The sequence below is a fragment of the Balaenoptera acutorostrata genome, chromosome X (genome assembly GCF_949987535.1).
Source record: "Balaenoptera acutorostrata chromosome X, mBalAcu1.1, whole genome shotgun sequence".
NCBI lineage: Eukaryota > Metazoa > Chordata > Mammalia > Artiodactyla > Balaenopteridae > Balaenoptera > Balaenoptera acutorostrata.
In genome coordinates this window covers 10507643-10522696 of record NC_080085.1, presented here as the reverse complement: position 1 = coordinate 10522696, position 15054 = coordinate 10507643, and positions in this window count along the sequence as shown.

The window sequence follows — 15054 nt, the reverse complement described above, 5'->3', positions numbered from 1 at the left end:
TCTCCTTCTTCAGTTCTTTGCTCAAACATCTCTGCAAACACCACCTCCATGGACCAAACTCAATAAAACTGCACTACCACCATGACCCCTGCCATTCTCTATCCTCTTCCTTTCTTTCCTTTTTTTCCCCCTGTATCACTACTAGAATGTACGTTTCAGGAGGGCAGGGATTTACATCTACTTCATTTCCTGCATTTTGTCCAGTGCCTAAAATGGTGTCCAGTATATATTCTGGACTCAATACTTTCATTAAATGATTGAACAGATTTTAACGCAGTCCGAGCATTTGATCCACTGGGTTGTGAAAAAGAATTTACCAAAGGACTCTTTTTAGTAGTAATTTTCCCCATTAAGGCATACTCTTCACACTATGATTTGGACAACAATGGGCCCAGGCTGGGGGAAGAGGGGGAGGGGAAGCAAGCAAACACAAGAGAGTATATACACTTAGGAAGTCTATGTTGAATAAACAAACGTCTAAGAGGACTGTTTCCTTGACTCTGAAACTTGGTTTAATGTTGAAAAGCAGAAATGAAAAGAAATGCTATTTGGTCTGTTAGTTGAGTGGAAATCAATTGAGATGGAGGACGGGCTGAACATCAGCAAGCTTTTCACACACCCGCAGCCGGAAAAGTCTGGGTTGGGGAAGAGATCAAGACCCCGTTGAGCACATACATTCACTCTACTCCTCCTGATGAACTTTTCATGAACTGATTTTCATTGTCCTTTACCCACAGGCAAATGGACGCGCCACCACCCCACCCCGCTCAGACGCGCTGTTATTTTACACTTGTGCATTTGTAACTCTTTTCTAATTTTATTCTCCCTGCTCAGAAAAACAGAACAGCTGCTACTCCCAGCTTCCTGGCTGTTCTCTCAGCCTCCCCCCTTCCTTCCTGCCCTTCCACTGCAGGTCTATGTTATTTCTCTTAAAGCAAGTTTTCAAAACATCAGGATAGATAAAGATCTGAGGGCCATAATTCTTGTATACTCCTTGAGGACTTTTTTTTTTTTTTGTCTTGGATCTTGTATCCCAAACAACGAAACTGTGCCAAGAATTTATTTCAAAAGTAAAGCCAAGATGTATCCCTGTGCGACTAGCCGGCAGATAAACAGCTTTCAGCTTAATCCTAACAAAAACGGGCAAATGGACACTGATACTTGGTTTAGTATTTCACTAACATAATCCCTTTCCCATGCAGTGATACTCTTCTGTGACTTATTTGTGTGTGTGTAGATTTATTTATTCTCCTGGGACATGAGGCTTTTACGTCTTTTAGAAAATCCATGTGAATGTTCAAGTGAAAGAAATCATATGTCATGCTTATCTTTGGTGAAAGCACCTGTGCACTGAATGATCTTCACTAACAGAGGTGATCTCCTTCAACCAAAATGGTAAGACAACCTCCAGGAAAATGTGGAGGGAACTTATTCACTCGAATCTTACATACTGACTCAGTAATGACCAAACTTCAGTACTGGAGTTAAGAGTAGACACAAAGGGTCAACTTGAGTTCAGTGGCAGCTCAGGACATCCATTTGGAGCCTGGGTTAATTACTGATGGGGAGAAGTTGGCCAGTTTCAAGAGAGTTCTGGAACTAAGTATGAATCTGTGTGTTGGGCAGTTTATGTGGAGAACAGAATATGGAGCTGGGATCACAACCGTTCAGTTGGAAGATTCTAGATGTGAAGCTCCTTCAGCAGATCCACACCAAGGTTACTCTTGGTACAATTCACGGGACCGCTAGCTAATTCAGTTTGGGGAAAGAATTAAAAAGCCTCACAACTCCAGATAGTTGGAAAATGGGTTTGATTCCCCTCTGAATGTTTAAATTAGCTCAAAGGGAGGATGAGTGAAGGTGAATGATTCCAAGAAATACCAGGAATTCACCAGCAAAAGGGACTTTGGCAAATGAGGGCCATCAGTTACGGATGAATTCCCGGAAATACTAGAAAGTTTATGTGGACAACCAAGGAAATAACATTTCTTAATTCAGGGCCTACATCTCTCCCCGGGTTCCTGGCATGTGGGCAAAGCTGTGATGGCTGAATAGGGGTGGTTTTGGCAGTAAAGGATTCGCAGGAAGCAAAAACTGTCCACAGAAATTCTGAAAGGAAGAACTGAGTTAAACAGCTTTCTAGGCAGTATAGGCCAGAGAGGGACCCAGGAATCCTGAAAACTCTGAAGAATAAGATACAATGAATAAGACCATAAAGTACGTGAGGAATTACCCTTCTCTTCTCGAGTTAGCCTGACTCCTGTTGGCCTCTCATTAAGAAGCAGCAAATCTTAGTTATCAGCGTTTTTCGGAAGATGAACATTTTTTTCCATTGAACTCTTTGATGTTATCCAAAAGTCCCTAGGAAAGGAAAATGATACACATTCATGGGCTTTATATGAAAGATTTCAGAAAGTCCAGTAAAAATGTTTTCAGATCTCAAAGCTTTCGGTAACATTCCAGTTTTACCTCAGACCTACAGGGCCAAAACTTCTTTTTTTTTTTAACTGTTATGTACAGAAAAAGTTACAGGAGTTGTCCAATGATTGGCAATTTTTAAAAGGCTTCATTCACTTGGCTTCCTTTTATTTTAAAATTTATTTATTTATTTATTTATTTTTGGCTGCGTCGGGTCTTCGTTGCTGCGCGCGGGCTTTCTCTAGTTGCGGCGAGCGGAGGCTACTCTTCGTTGCGGTGCGTGGGCTTCTCATTGCGGTGGCTTCTCTTGTTGCCGAGCACAGGCTCTAGGCACACGGGCTTCAGTAGTTGTGGCACACGGGCTCAGTAGTTGTGGCTCGCGGGCTCTAGAGCGCAGGCTCTGTAGTTGTGGCCCACGGGCTTAGTTGCTCCGCGGCATGTGGGATCTTCCCGGACCAGGGCTCGAACCCGTGTCCCCTGCTTTGGCAGGCGGATTCTTAACCACTGCACCACCGGGGAAGCCCTCACTTGGCTTCTTTTATTGTAAGAGAACTTAGTTTGAATTTACTCTGAGGCTGTGCATAGGATGGTGCTAAAATGGAAACAGGAGAGAAAAGCTCTAGGGATGTCCCCAGATCTGCCAAGGGACAAGCCCACCAGTGGCAGAAGTTGTTAACAAAAAGAACAGGGAAGTCTGCTCAATATTCTGTAATAACCTAAATGGGAAAAGACTTTGAAAAGAATAGATACATGTATATGTGTAACTGAATCACTTTGCTGTACACCCAAAGCTAACACAACATTGTAAATCAACTATACTCCAACAGAAAATAAAAATTAAAAAAAAAAAAGAATCCTTGCTGATCCATAAGGCGGACCCAGTTCTAGGGCTTCAGACATCTTGCTGGCATGAATATCATTTGCAGCAATTAGCATGGGCGCTGTTGACTGGGTTTCCTCCAGTTGGCCCTTTTGGCCACCAAACCAGGGGGCTTCCTCCAATTGCTCAAACTCCTTCACTTTCATGGCTGGCTTGAAGGACCCTGATACAATGGAAGGTTTGGGTTCTTTTCATATCCTCCCTCACTCCTACCCTGTGGTTGGGCTGTCATTGGAGGAAGCTGGAAGTGGCAGAGTCGGGGAATTGGTCTCAAAATGGATTTCGAATTGTGGCCCCAAACCCACATGGGACCTCAATGCAAATAATTTTAAAAACAAACTAAACAATTCTAGTGAATTCTTACCCGTATCTTGCAGCACCTGCCCCAGGTAAGCAAGAGCTTCTGTCTTGTCTCTTCCCACAGATGTCTGTCTGTCCTTCCATTTTGGGTTAGTTCTTTGCCCTGTGACCTCACTGTCTTATGAATTCAAGGAAAGTGTGAACTTGCAGTTTGGCTTTTTGCTATTTTAAGAGTAGGAACCATACTCTTTCTAGCCCTGTATATCTCCAAGAAGCAAATGGAGGTCCCTTCCACAGAACCTAGCAAAATATAATTGTTTGTCCATGGGTCTCTGTCTCTGGACTGCCAAGTTATGGAGGGCCCGAGCTGTGACTTCTCCTCTGGATCCACAGGTCTGGCCTGGGACCAGGCACAGAGTAGGTGCTCAGTGAAAATGCCTGCTACTCTCTGCTGCATTTTCATTTTAAGTAATCCTCTTCTCCCTTGCCTTCCGGGGACCAGCAGTAGCACCTGGGAGCTTGTTCGATATGCAAATTTTCTGGCCCTACCCCAGCTACTGAACCTGAAGTTCTGGGGGATGGGATCTCGCAATCTGTCTTAACAAGCCCTCCAGGTGATCTACTTGAGAACCACAGCCTTAGAGAAATAAGAGAGATGCAACTGCTTCTTTCTGACCCTTTCAGGACAATTGCTATGGCTTTTGCTAAGCAACAAAGCAGCTGAGTACGTGAGGAGCCAGCCCTAAGGGAGGTTTCCAGCTGCAGCCCTGATTTCTCACCCCGGGACACACTGCAGACTCTCATACTCAGCTGCTCCGTACTTGCCCATTGGGTTTCCCAAACCTTGAGTCAGTAACCTCAATTTCAACTTTGGCTGTACATTGGAATCACCTGGGGAGCTCTCAAAAAAAAAAATTCAGACCAATTAAATCAGAATCCCCAGGGGTGCGGCTCTTTGTTGTTCCTGTTACTGTTTTAAGTTCCCCGTGTAATCCCCTGCGCCTGAAAATCTAGTAGGGAATCAGTGCTGTGGCCCTAGCTTGGTAGCGTTTTCTTTATAAGATAAACTTAACTCCGATGTTGATTTTTTTGGAGTAAGACATTTCTCTCTGAGCACCATCCACCGCAAATCACACGTGCACTATCCACATGTGACAATGAGGCCAACAAGAATGGGAGTGTTCGTTCTGGGCACACGGACGGGGGCTGCCTATTTGGGGTCCAGTCCTGGGTGCACCAGGCAACACCCCTTAGCAGAGAGGGTCGTCCAACATTGTGTCTTTGGGTTTCAAGAGCAAAGAAAATACACGTGCTCTGTAATTGCCCGTTACCCTGGATTTGGTGTCCCAGAGAGGCAAAGGTTCTGACAAGTAAGGCGTTTAACTGGAGAATGCGTTTTCACTTTGAATAAGTGTCCAGCATTTTGCCTTCGCAGGCCAGCCAGCCTTGAGGCAGGTGAACTAGGTCACTGTTTCTGCTAAACTCTTCAGGGCAGAAGCAGCTCTACCATCAAAGAGCAGACTTGCAAACCTTTGCAGAAGCTGTGACCCATTAGCAAGCTCTCCGGCTCCTGTTCCCTGGTGGTGCCCAGTGGGTGCGCCCAAAGAGACACGTGACCAGGGTCAGGACTGATGTAGCGCAGGGCTGAGACCCTAAGCACTCCACCGCCTCCTGTAACAGCCTCTGGGCCCTGCCCTGCTCCAGCGTCACGATCAAAACTCCCCCCTCCTGCCTCTGTGGTTGGCAGGACTGCAGCCTTATCTCCCCCGGCCCCATGTAGCACCGTCATCTGTGCGTTCTCATCTCCCACCATCATCTGGTCCTCTGCAGCTGGACCATCCAGTGCCCCAGCCAGACCCGTCAACTGGTCCCATCACACCTCTGCAGTCTTACCTCCCGTGGACTCACGTAGCTCTATCATCTGGTCATGAAGGCCATTTTCCACCTCCTCCTCCTCTGGACTTGGACTCCCTTGGACTTGGACTCTTTCACCCATGGCTTCCTCTTGATGCTTCCTCTGATAATCACAAGCAGAATTAATTGTACTCTTGATGGTTCCAATAGTGCTGTACACATATATCTGTTCTAGCACTTTTCTCATTTTTATCATGATTGTTTATAATCCCTTCTCCCTCAAGAAACTATATGCTCTTGGCAATCTATTTCTTACTCCTAAAAATATATAGATCCAGGGACTTCCCTGGTGGCGCAGTGGTTAAGAATCCGCCTGCCAATGCAGCGGACACAGGTTCAAGCCCTGGTCCGGGAAGATCCCACATGCCGCGGAGCAGCTAAGCCTGTGCACCACAACTACTGAGCGGAGCTCTAGAGCCCGCGAGCCACAATTACTGACCCAATGTGCCACAACTACCAAAGTCCGCGCGCCTAGAGCCCGTGCTCTGCAACAAGAGAAGCCACCGCAATGAGAAGCCCGCACACCGCAACGAAGAGTAGCCCCCGCTCGCCACAACTAGAGAGAATCCTGCATGCAGCAACGAACACCCAACGCAGACAAAAATAAATAAATTTATCAAAAAATATATATAGATCCAGGGACTTTCATGGTGGCTCAGTGGTTAAGAATCCGTGCTCCCAATGCAGGGGGCCTGCGTTCGATCCCTGGTCAGGGAGCTATATCCCACATGCATGCCGCAACTAAGAGTTCGCATGTGACAACTAAGGAGCCGGCAAGCTGCAACTAAGGAGCCCACGAGCCACAAGTAAGGAGCCCACTGGCCACAACTAAGGAGCCCACCGGCCTCAACTAAGACCTGGTGCAACCAAATAAATTAATTTAAAAAAAAAGAATACATTGAAAATAGCAAATTCAGATAAAACAAGTTAAAATTTTAAAAAGTATATATATATGTGTGTGTGTGTGTGTATATATATATATATATATATACACATATATATATATAGATCCAGAGCCTCAAAATACCTGACAACAGTAAGTGCCTAATTAATACTTATTGGCTCTGCCCAATGGGAATAGAATGTGAGTCACAAATGCAGGCCACATATGGAATTTGAAATGTCTAGTGGCCACATTTTTCAAAAAAGTAAAAAGAAACTGGTGCGGTTAATTTTTTATTTTTAATTGGCATCATTTTATTATATTTTATTTTTCAGTGCTTTTTTAAATTGAAGTATAGTTGATTTACAATGTTTCAGGTGTACAGCAGTGATTCAGTTATACATACACCTGTCTCTTCTTTTTCAGATTCTTTTCCATTATAGGTTATTACAAGATATTGAATAGAGTTCCCTGTGCTATATAGTAGGTCCTTGTTGTTGATCTATTTTATATAGAGGTTAATGTTAATAATACATTTTATATAACCCAATATACGCAAAATATTATCATTTCAACATATAATCAATGTAAAAAGTATTGAGGTATTTGATGTTCTTTATTTATTTTGCATGAGGTTTTTGGAATGTGGGATGAAGTTTACATTTACTGCACATCTCATCTGGACTGGCCGCATTTCAAATGCTCAATAAGGCTCGCGGCTACCACAGTCTAGAAGCTGAAGTAGCGCACGGGAAGTTGAAGGTCAACCTTTCTTCTAGGCCTCCTGGCGAGTGAGAGGAAGCCAGGTCTCCCCTGAAAGTCTCAGAGGCCTGTGAGAAGGGAGGGCGCCTCAGAGGAAAAGACAGCCACCAACCCCGGCAAGGAGCTAGGGGGCCCCCAGGGCACAGCAGCCTGGCCCGGGGGAGGGGACAGGTGTGGGCCAGGGCAGGGGCACCTCAGAACCGGAAGGGGCAGAGCAGCGATTCCAGGGTTCAAGACAAATGCAACAAAGCGAGCTGTTCCAACGAACAGACCCACTTGATGCTGACTTGCTCCCACTCACTTTCATTTTGTGTGTCACGGGGTCAGAACTGACAGGTATGGCAGATAAAGGAACAGACCATTTATGAGGGGCCATTAATCTTAGCCTCACAGCAGGGCTAAAGGAGAAAGCAGACAAGTTCCTCCTCTTCAATAAATCCACCATTTACAAATCCAGCAAGAAGCAGTAAGTGAAGGAAGGTCTTCCTGCGGTAGAACAAGTAATTTTGAGTGTCAGAGGCAGCACGAGAGCCAGAGGAGGTAAGGCTGGCGCCGAAGCTTTTAGGCGGAGCAAGAGTGTTTAGCTCTTTGAAGATGGAATGTTCTGGAAAATGCAAGGGAAAGGCCTGAGCTAATACCTTCAAAAGGGAGCAGCAATTTTTCAGAGAGATTTTCTCTATCTATTGCAAAATAACCAGCAGTAAAGCCATTTAAGGAAAATACTGTACATTTAGTTTCTTTATATTCCTCTCTGGGCTTCTTTCTGGCGAACACATCTCTGATCTGGGGACTGACCACAGGGGTGGGGAGACCCCTGCTCAGGAAACCTTTTTCGGGGGAAAGGGGGAAGGCAGTATTATTTAGCCCTCTACAGCTGTAATAGTAAAACCCTGACCTGCTTGATTCCTCAGCACTGCTTTCTAGATTTATTTTGGGACAGATAAATTCTTAGACTAAGGCAAAACAAAATATATACAGATTGACCACCTGGGTTGTTTTCATTATTTAAGAAAATTCATCCAAAATTACAACGCCGCTTTTCTAGGCCCTGGAAAATCCTTTTGCATTTCTGCTAATAACTGCAAAATCGCTTTGTTAAAGAGTTATCAAAATATGGAATGACTCTGGGTATTTTTAGCAAAGGAGACTTTTTAAAATAAGATTTTCACTTAATTTATGTTCTCACTCAGTCACCTTCATGTTTCAAACCAAAACAAAATGAAAAATCCTCCATAAGGGTTGAGATCTTAATGATTTAGATCAACGCTATCAGTCTATACTTTCTCAGTAGTTATTTTTTTGATAGATTCAACACTTCAGAGCTGGTTAAATATGAAACAGCACATAAAATAGTGGACCGCAGTGCAAACAGCAGCCTGAATGCCAATACTATATTGAAGAGACAAACATGCCTTATAATATCTTCAAAAAATGAAATACCTTTTAAATTAGAAAAAGCCACTTAAATACATGCTAGGTGATTGAAAACACATAGTTAATGATAAGGAACTTTGTTAAATGCGAAGCCAGAAAACAAGCAGACTGACTGACCTAGTAGGATTAATGATGACTTTTTTTTTTTTTTTTTTTTTTGTTTTTATTTTATTATTTATGGCTGTGTTGGGTCTTCGTTTCTGTGCGAGGGCTTTCTCCAGTTGTGGCAAGCGGGGGCCACTCTTCATCGCGGTGCGCGGGCCTCTCACTATCGCGGCCTCTCTTGCTGCGGAGCACAGGCTCCAGACGCGCAGGCTCAGTAGTTGTGGCTCACGGGCCCAGTCGCTCTGCGGCATGTGGGATCCTCCCAGACCAGGGCTCGAACCCGTGTCCCCTGCATTGGCAGGCAGATTCTCAACCACTGCGCCACCAGGGAAGCCCAATGATGACTTTTAAAATAAAAACATGAAAATATCTTTCCCCTTTTTTGAGTGGGGAAAACAAAAAGACTCCTTTGTATAAAACACCCAACGTCAGAACTATACCCAGGGCCCCAGCTGTTCAAATATTTTACTGCCAGCAAATTTCACAAGCAAGTATGCTCCCCTTCCTGGAGGCTAAGGTTTCTCCTGGGTTTGATATTAGAACTTGCTGGGTGTCCAGACTTTTCCAGATTGTTATGAAATAACTACTACTCCAACTTGTGTCTTTGAGGCTGACATGAGACTTGAATCAGTCTGCTTTATTATTCCCTTATCAGTTTGGAAAAGCCTACATTGTGCTCTGGGAAGTGGTGGTGGGAAGTGGTGGGCCGGTCCCACAGACACCCCCCTGTCCTCGGGGGCTGCTTTCATTGTGTGCAGTTACTGTTGTAACCCCCAGGCCTTCCACCAGGGCTTTACCAGGCAGGTTGGAGGCTGCAAATGTAATTTACATGTTCAGATTCCTCTTTTAAGGAACATTGTGGAAAAGCTTTTCCATGGCTATGGTTCCTGAAGGGAAGTTAATAGCGTAGGTTGGGAGAAAAAGAAAAAACAACAACAAAAAAACCCCCAAACTCTGCAAGGGGGAAACCTATGAAAGGATTAGAATTGCTGTGCTAATCTGACAAACCGAGATTCTCTCATTCACCACATCTGCCACGACTGGCCTTCTATGCTGAATTTTCTGAACTCTTTTCAAAGCATAATTTCCAAACAGTTGAAAACATGGTTCATGTCAAAGATTTTAGCCAACTACATTAATGATGGAATCAATGAGACGGTAAAGGTATTTCAAGGAGACTTGGAGGAATTATGTACTTACAGGCATTAAAGAAGAAGAATGTTCAAATGAGATTACTAGGTTAGATATGAAACTGCTCAATGCCCTCCAGGACAATAAAACTCTAATCTTTAGGGTTATCTTTCCCACCCATCAGGAATGATTAGCATCAACACTAACTTCCCATAGTCTGGGATCTTATTTAATAAAGAGTAAATAGGGGCTTCCCTGGTGGCGCAGTGGTTGAGAGTCTGCCTGCTAATGCAGGGGACACGGGTTCGAGCCCTGGCCTGGGAAGATCCCACATGCCGCGGAGCGGCTGGGCCCGTGAGCCACAACTGCTGAGCCTGCGCGTCTGGAGCCTGTGCTCCGCGGCGAGAGAGGCCGCGGCGGTGAGAGGCCCGCGCATCGCGATGAAGAGTGGCCCCCGCTTGCCACAACTGGAGAAAGCCCTCGCACAGAAACGAAGACCCAACACAGCCAAAATCAATCAATCAATCAATCAATCAAAAAACATACGCATCTGATTCAAGATCCTCATTAAAAAAAAAAAAAAAAATCCATAGCAAAACAAATCACTGTTTAAAAAAAATAATAATAATAAAATAAAAAAAAAATAAAGAGTAAATAGCAAGTCAAGCAAAGGTAACCTCCCACAGCCTTGTAGGTAGTCCTGGGGTGGGCTTGTTAAGCAGCTCAGTGTTAATGACATTGAAGGGAGAGCCTGAACACTCCTGGCCTTATTTCTAAGATTTAGATCATTTTTCTTAACACTTTATTTATTATCCCTTTCCTGCTCTATTGTGATTCATAATCAAGATGGTAGGAAGAATATGCTAGCAAATAGACTTCGGAACGTGCAAGTTTTCCGTACGCCCCAGGAACGTGAAGAATGCAAATGGATGCGTTTTGCGGCTGAGGGTAGGTGGCGTTGGGCAAGGAGACAGGCAAAACTGAACAACCAAAGTAGGTGGCTTTCTCAAAAAACTAACTATAACTGTAGGCTTAATGTGCCCTCTCAGAAACTGATACTCTGGTTTGGAAGCAGCTTGTTAACTGTATTTTGACTTTAAATAGCACACTTTGCTAAGGGAGAATGCACATGCACTTTTCTTTCATAGAAAAGAGCCTCTTAGTTAATCCCATGTTAATTATACAACGCTATAAATGTGAATTTTCAGTGGGCCAGGGAGCAATTGGCAGGAAATTGACACGCGAAGTGAAAAGTTGAGTTGGGGTGGGGAGAGGGGGAGCTGCTGGGAAGAAAAGAGGGGGAGTGAGTCAGAGGTTGTGACCTCCCAGAAAAAGATGTGATCTTGAGCAGTTAGAACTGAAGCTGAAGAAGGTTTCTGGAAGTGGAGAAGCCCCTGCCGTGGAGACAGGAGGCACGAGGGGCAGCCAGTTCAGGGAGAGGAGAGCTGTCTAGAGTTCCAGGGCAGCCTGGATCCCAAGCTGGGTTTCAAAAACTAGCAGGAAAAGTGTCTAAAAAGCAGGGACATCATCAGAGGGCCTGGGTGATGGGAGCAGTTCCATCCTCGCCTAGGAGTACTATTCCGCTGAAATTATTTAGAATTGCTGGTGCATGGTGATAATAAAAAGCAGACTGACTCTTGGTTTTATTACTGTGTGGACCTCAATGAAGACCACCCAAAAAAGAACAGACAGAGGCTCTTTATTCAGAGCAAGGGAGTTGGCCACCATCGCTTACAGAGATTCAAAGACAGGCAGAGGAGTGGGAAAGCTTCACAGTAGAAAATAAGGAAGGCTCCAGGTATACCCTGATGGGAGCTTGTTGACATGGGGAAACCGGAGGAGAATAACAAGAAGTGGGGCAGCTTATGTGATTGGTTTGGGGAGCATACTTGGCTTTCTCTGGTCGGTCCTGAGTTGGAAGTCAGGGCAAAAAATAGGGAAGTTGGCAGTCATTGACCAAGAAGTCCTGATATTCTGTGATAATGGCTGTAGAGGTTATGGTTTGGCTTCCTGAGCTGGTTGCTGCAGAAGTCGTGGATCAAAATTCTTTTGTTATATATGGTCTGGCCACTGTCCATGTGTATATTCAGTCTCTCAATTGTTTCTGAACATTCGACTTATCCCTTTATTGCCTGCACCCTAGCAGATGACTCTGTTGGTAGGCCCTGCCTATAAAGATATATGGCTGCAGTTGTACTAAAGTTGAACTGAATAGGGATTGATGTAAAAAAAGAGAAATCAGATTTACCTGGTAGCCATGGGCAGGACATGCTAGCCAGGAAGAGACTCAATGATGGAACAAAACTGACTTGGGTTTTGGCGATGCACAAACAGAGCCAAGATATTCCTGGCTTGACCACAGTCTCTTGCACTCCTGACTTGTAACTCCCAGTAATTCTCGAACCTGACTGCACATGACTACCACAGTCACAATCAATCAAATCAGAATCTTTGAACATGGACCCCAGGTATCAGGAATTTTTTAAACCCCCCCAGGTGATTACAATGTGCAGGAAGTTTAAGAATGAGTGCCCTAGCAGCCCTTGCTACTCAAAGTGTGGTCCCCCAACCACTAGTAACATCTGCATCGCATGGGAGCTCATCAGAGCTGCAGATTCCCAGGCTGCGCCCTCCATCTACTGAGTCAGAATCTGCATTGTAACTAAGCTCCAGGTAATTAGCGCGCACATGAAAAGTTCGGGAAGCACTGCTAAACTGTTGGCTCACTGTGGCCTGTCTATGGGGAGAAACACTAGGATTATTTCCCATTTTGCTGCCCAGGGAAGACATACCTTCTCCCCTCCCCCACCTCTTCATCTAATTGCAAACATTGCTAGAGGTGGAAGCACAGAGCTTATTTTGGAAAAACTGAAAAATGTGTCACCAGCGCTAGAGTTTTTGACATAAAAAGCATGGTTTGCTAGTGGACAGTGTAATTGCTTATCAAAATTCCCAGAAACTTAAGGGGAAAAAAAGACCAAAAGCAGAAGCCTCTAAAAAACTAATTTTGTCTTTTCCCAGGAAAATCTTTTCTGTTGATGAGTCAAAGAATATTCTATTAGGCTAGCCAAACTCTTGAAGTTTGCCCAAATAAACCAGTGTCCACAAAAAGACCTCTGATTTTTTCATGTTTTAAGTGTATGTTTATGGGAGAAAGGATTTAGAGTGAGATTAAGTAAGAATAATGAAATATTTGTATCTGTCTTCCTGTGTGTGGAAGAGCTAACATCCAGATATTCTTATTTTGGATGTGAGGAAATGAAGTTAAAATTTATTGACAAAGATCTTAAACTAAATCAGAGAAGTCATGGTTATTTCTCTAGAACTTTACAAAAAACCAGAGGATAAGACTATAAACTCTACTTTTAATAAAGAAGTTAAATTGTGAGGGTATGGAGTAAGGAAATAACACCAAACACAAACTCATATCCACAGGAAGAAATGAAGAGAACCAATAATGGTAAATAAGAAGGTTAATATAACAAACTATAAATATATACTTGCTTTCCTTTTTTCTCTCACCTTTTTAAAAAGATTATATAAAGCAATAATTATAACAAAGTGTTTTTTGGTTTCTAACGTATATGGACATAATATGTATATAGCAGTAATAGCACAAAAGAGGGGTAGAGAATGGAACTATATAGGAATAAAGTTTTTATATCTTACTGGAATTAAGTGAGTACATCTGAAGTGGATTATGATAAATTAAGATGTATTTTGTAAGCCTGAGAGCCATTAATGGCTTAAAGTAAGCCATTAAGAAAAAAACTAAAATAAAAAATTTAAAATATCATTAAAGAAATGAAAATAATGCACTAGAAAGTATCCACTGACTACAATAAAATGTAGTAAAGAAGGAAGAGAGAAACAAGATACCTGAGACACATGGAAAACAAACAAAACAAAATGGCAGATATAAATCCAACCATATCAATAATAACTATAAATATAAATGGATTAGACAATATAATCCAAAGGCAGTGACTGTCAGACAGATAAAGAAAACAAGATCCAACTGTATGCTGTCCATAGGAGACACACTTTAGATTCAAATTTTGAAGGTATGCTAATGTTTAAGGATGGGAGTGGGTGTTGGTGGTGGGTGAGTACGTTTAATCTACTATGTGTTAGGCACTGAAGTACAGTGACTTTTTGCGTTAACTATAGCTCTTTTGTTATGAAAGACCCTAGCCCTCTAATATGAGGACAATTTCAGTTCCTCCAATGAGCATCCTGGAAGATTCAAACACCCTCCTCTCCTAATCAGTTCAAAGAGGAGAGAAAAAAGATTAGGCTAAAAACTATCAAATTATAATTTTCAAAAAGGTAAAAACATAGCTAACATCCCTACACTAAATGAGCGTGTTTTAAAGATATATTTAACTCACGAATGAGGGAGCGAGCAAGATGGTATAGCTGCTCCAAAGAACAATACCAACACTTATGTATTTATAGTCTCTGAAAGAAAGACTGTTGAAGTAAGATCTCCAAGTTAGAGACAGATTGGTCAATATCCGATGGGGCAATAAAACTGTAATACTTTTCTACTAGATAGAAATCATTTTTATCCCTACTTAACAAAAATCTTTTTCAGTTTAGCAATTTTCTACAAGTTAGCATTCAATTTTATAAAGTCTTGGGTCTAATCAAGTAAATGATAAGTCAAACAAAGCTACCTACATTAGCTGCCCTGAAGGTGGGCTTGTAGATACCGTTGTAGAATGGCATTGAAAGGGCACACTGTAATCTTTCTGTGTTCCACGTTTTGGAACTTTTTTTCTTAACAAAAGTACATTCAATTACGGAATACTGTTGAATATAACAACAACAATCACATGGCTAATATTTACTGCTGGCTCCTTTCCAGGTACTCTATGGAGCACATTACATCTTTATATCATTTCCTCCTCACTGCAAAGCTAAGGGATGGGTGGATAATGATAATTTCCATTTTAGGATGAGAAAATTAAGGCTCAGATAAAATCAGTAGGTTCTTCAAGGTCACGTATCCAGTAAAGGGTGTCGACAGAATTTGAGCTTGTGGTTTCTTACTCTAAAAGCCTATGTATCTCACAAAGAGGGTTTCTAAAATGTCTCTGTATCCATAATAGTGTCTTGAATATTATATATGTTCAGTATGTGTTTCTGGTGAATTAATTGAAAAGTCAAACCAATACAAGCAAAAAATGAAGTAATAAATAATTCTGGAAGGTCCTTCCCTTTG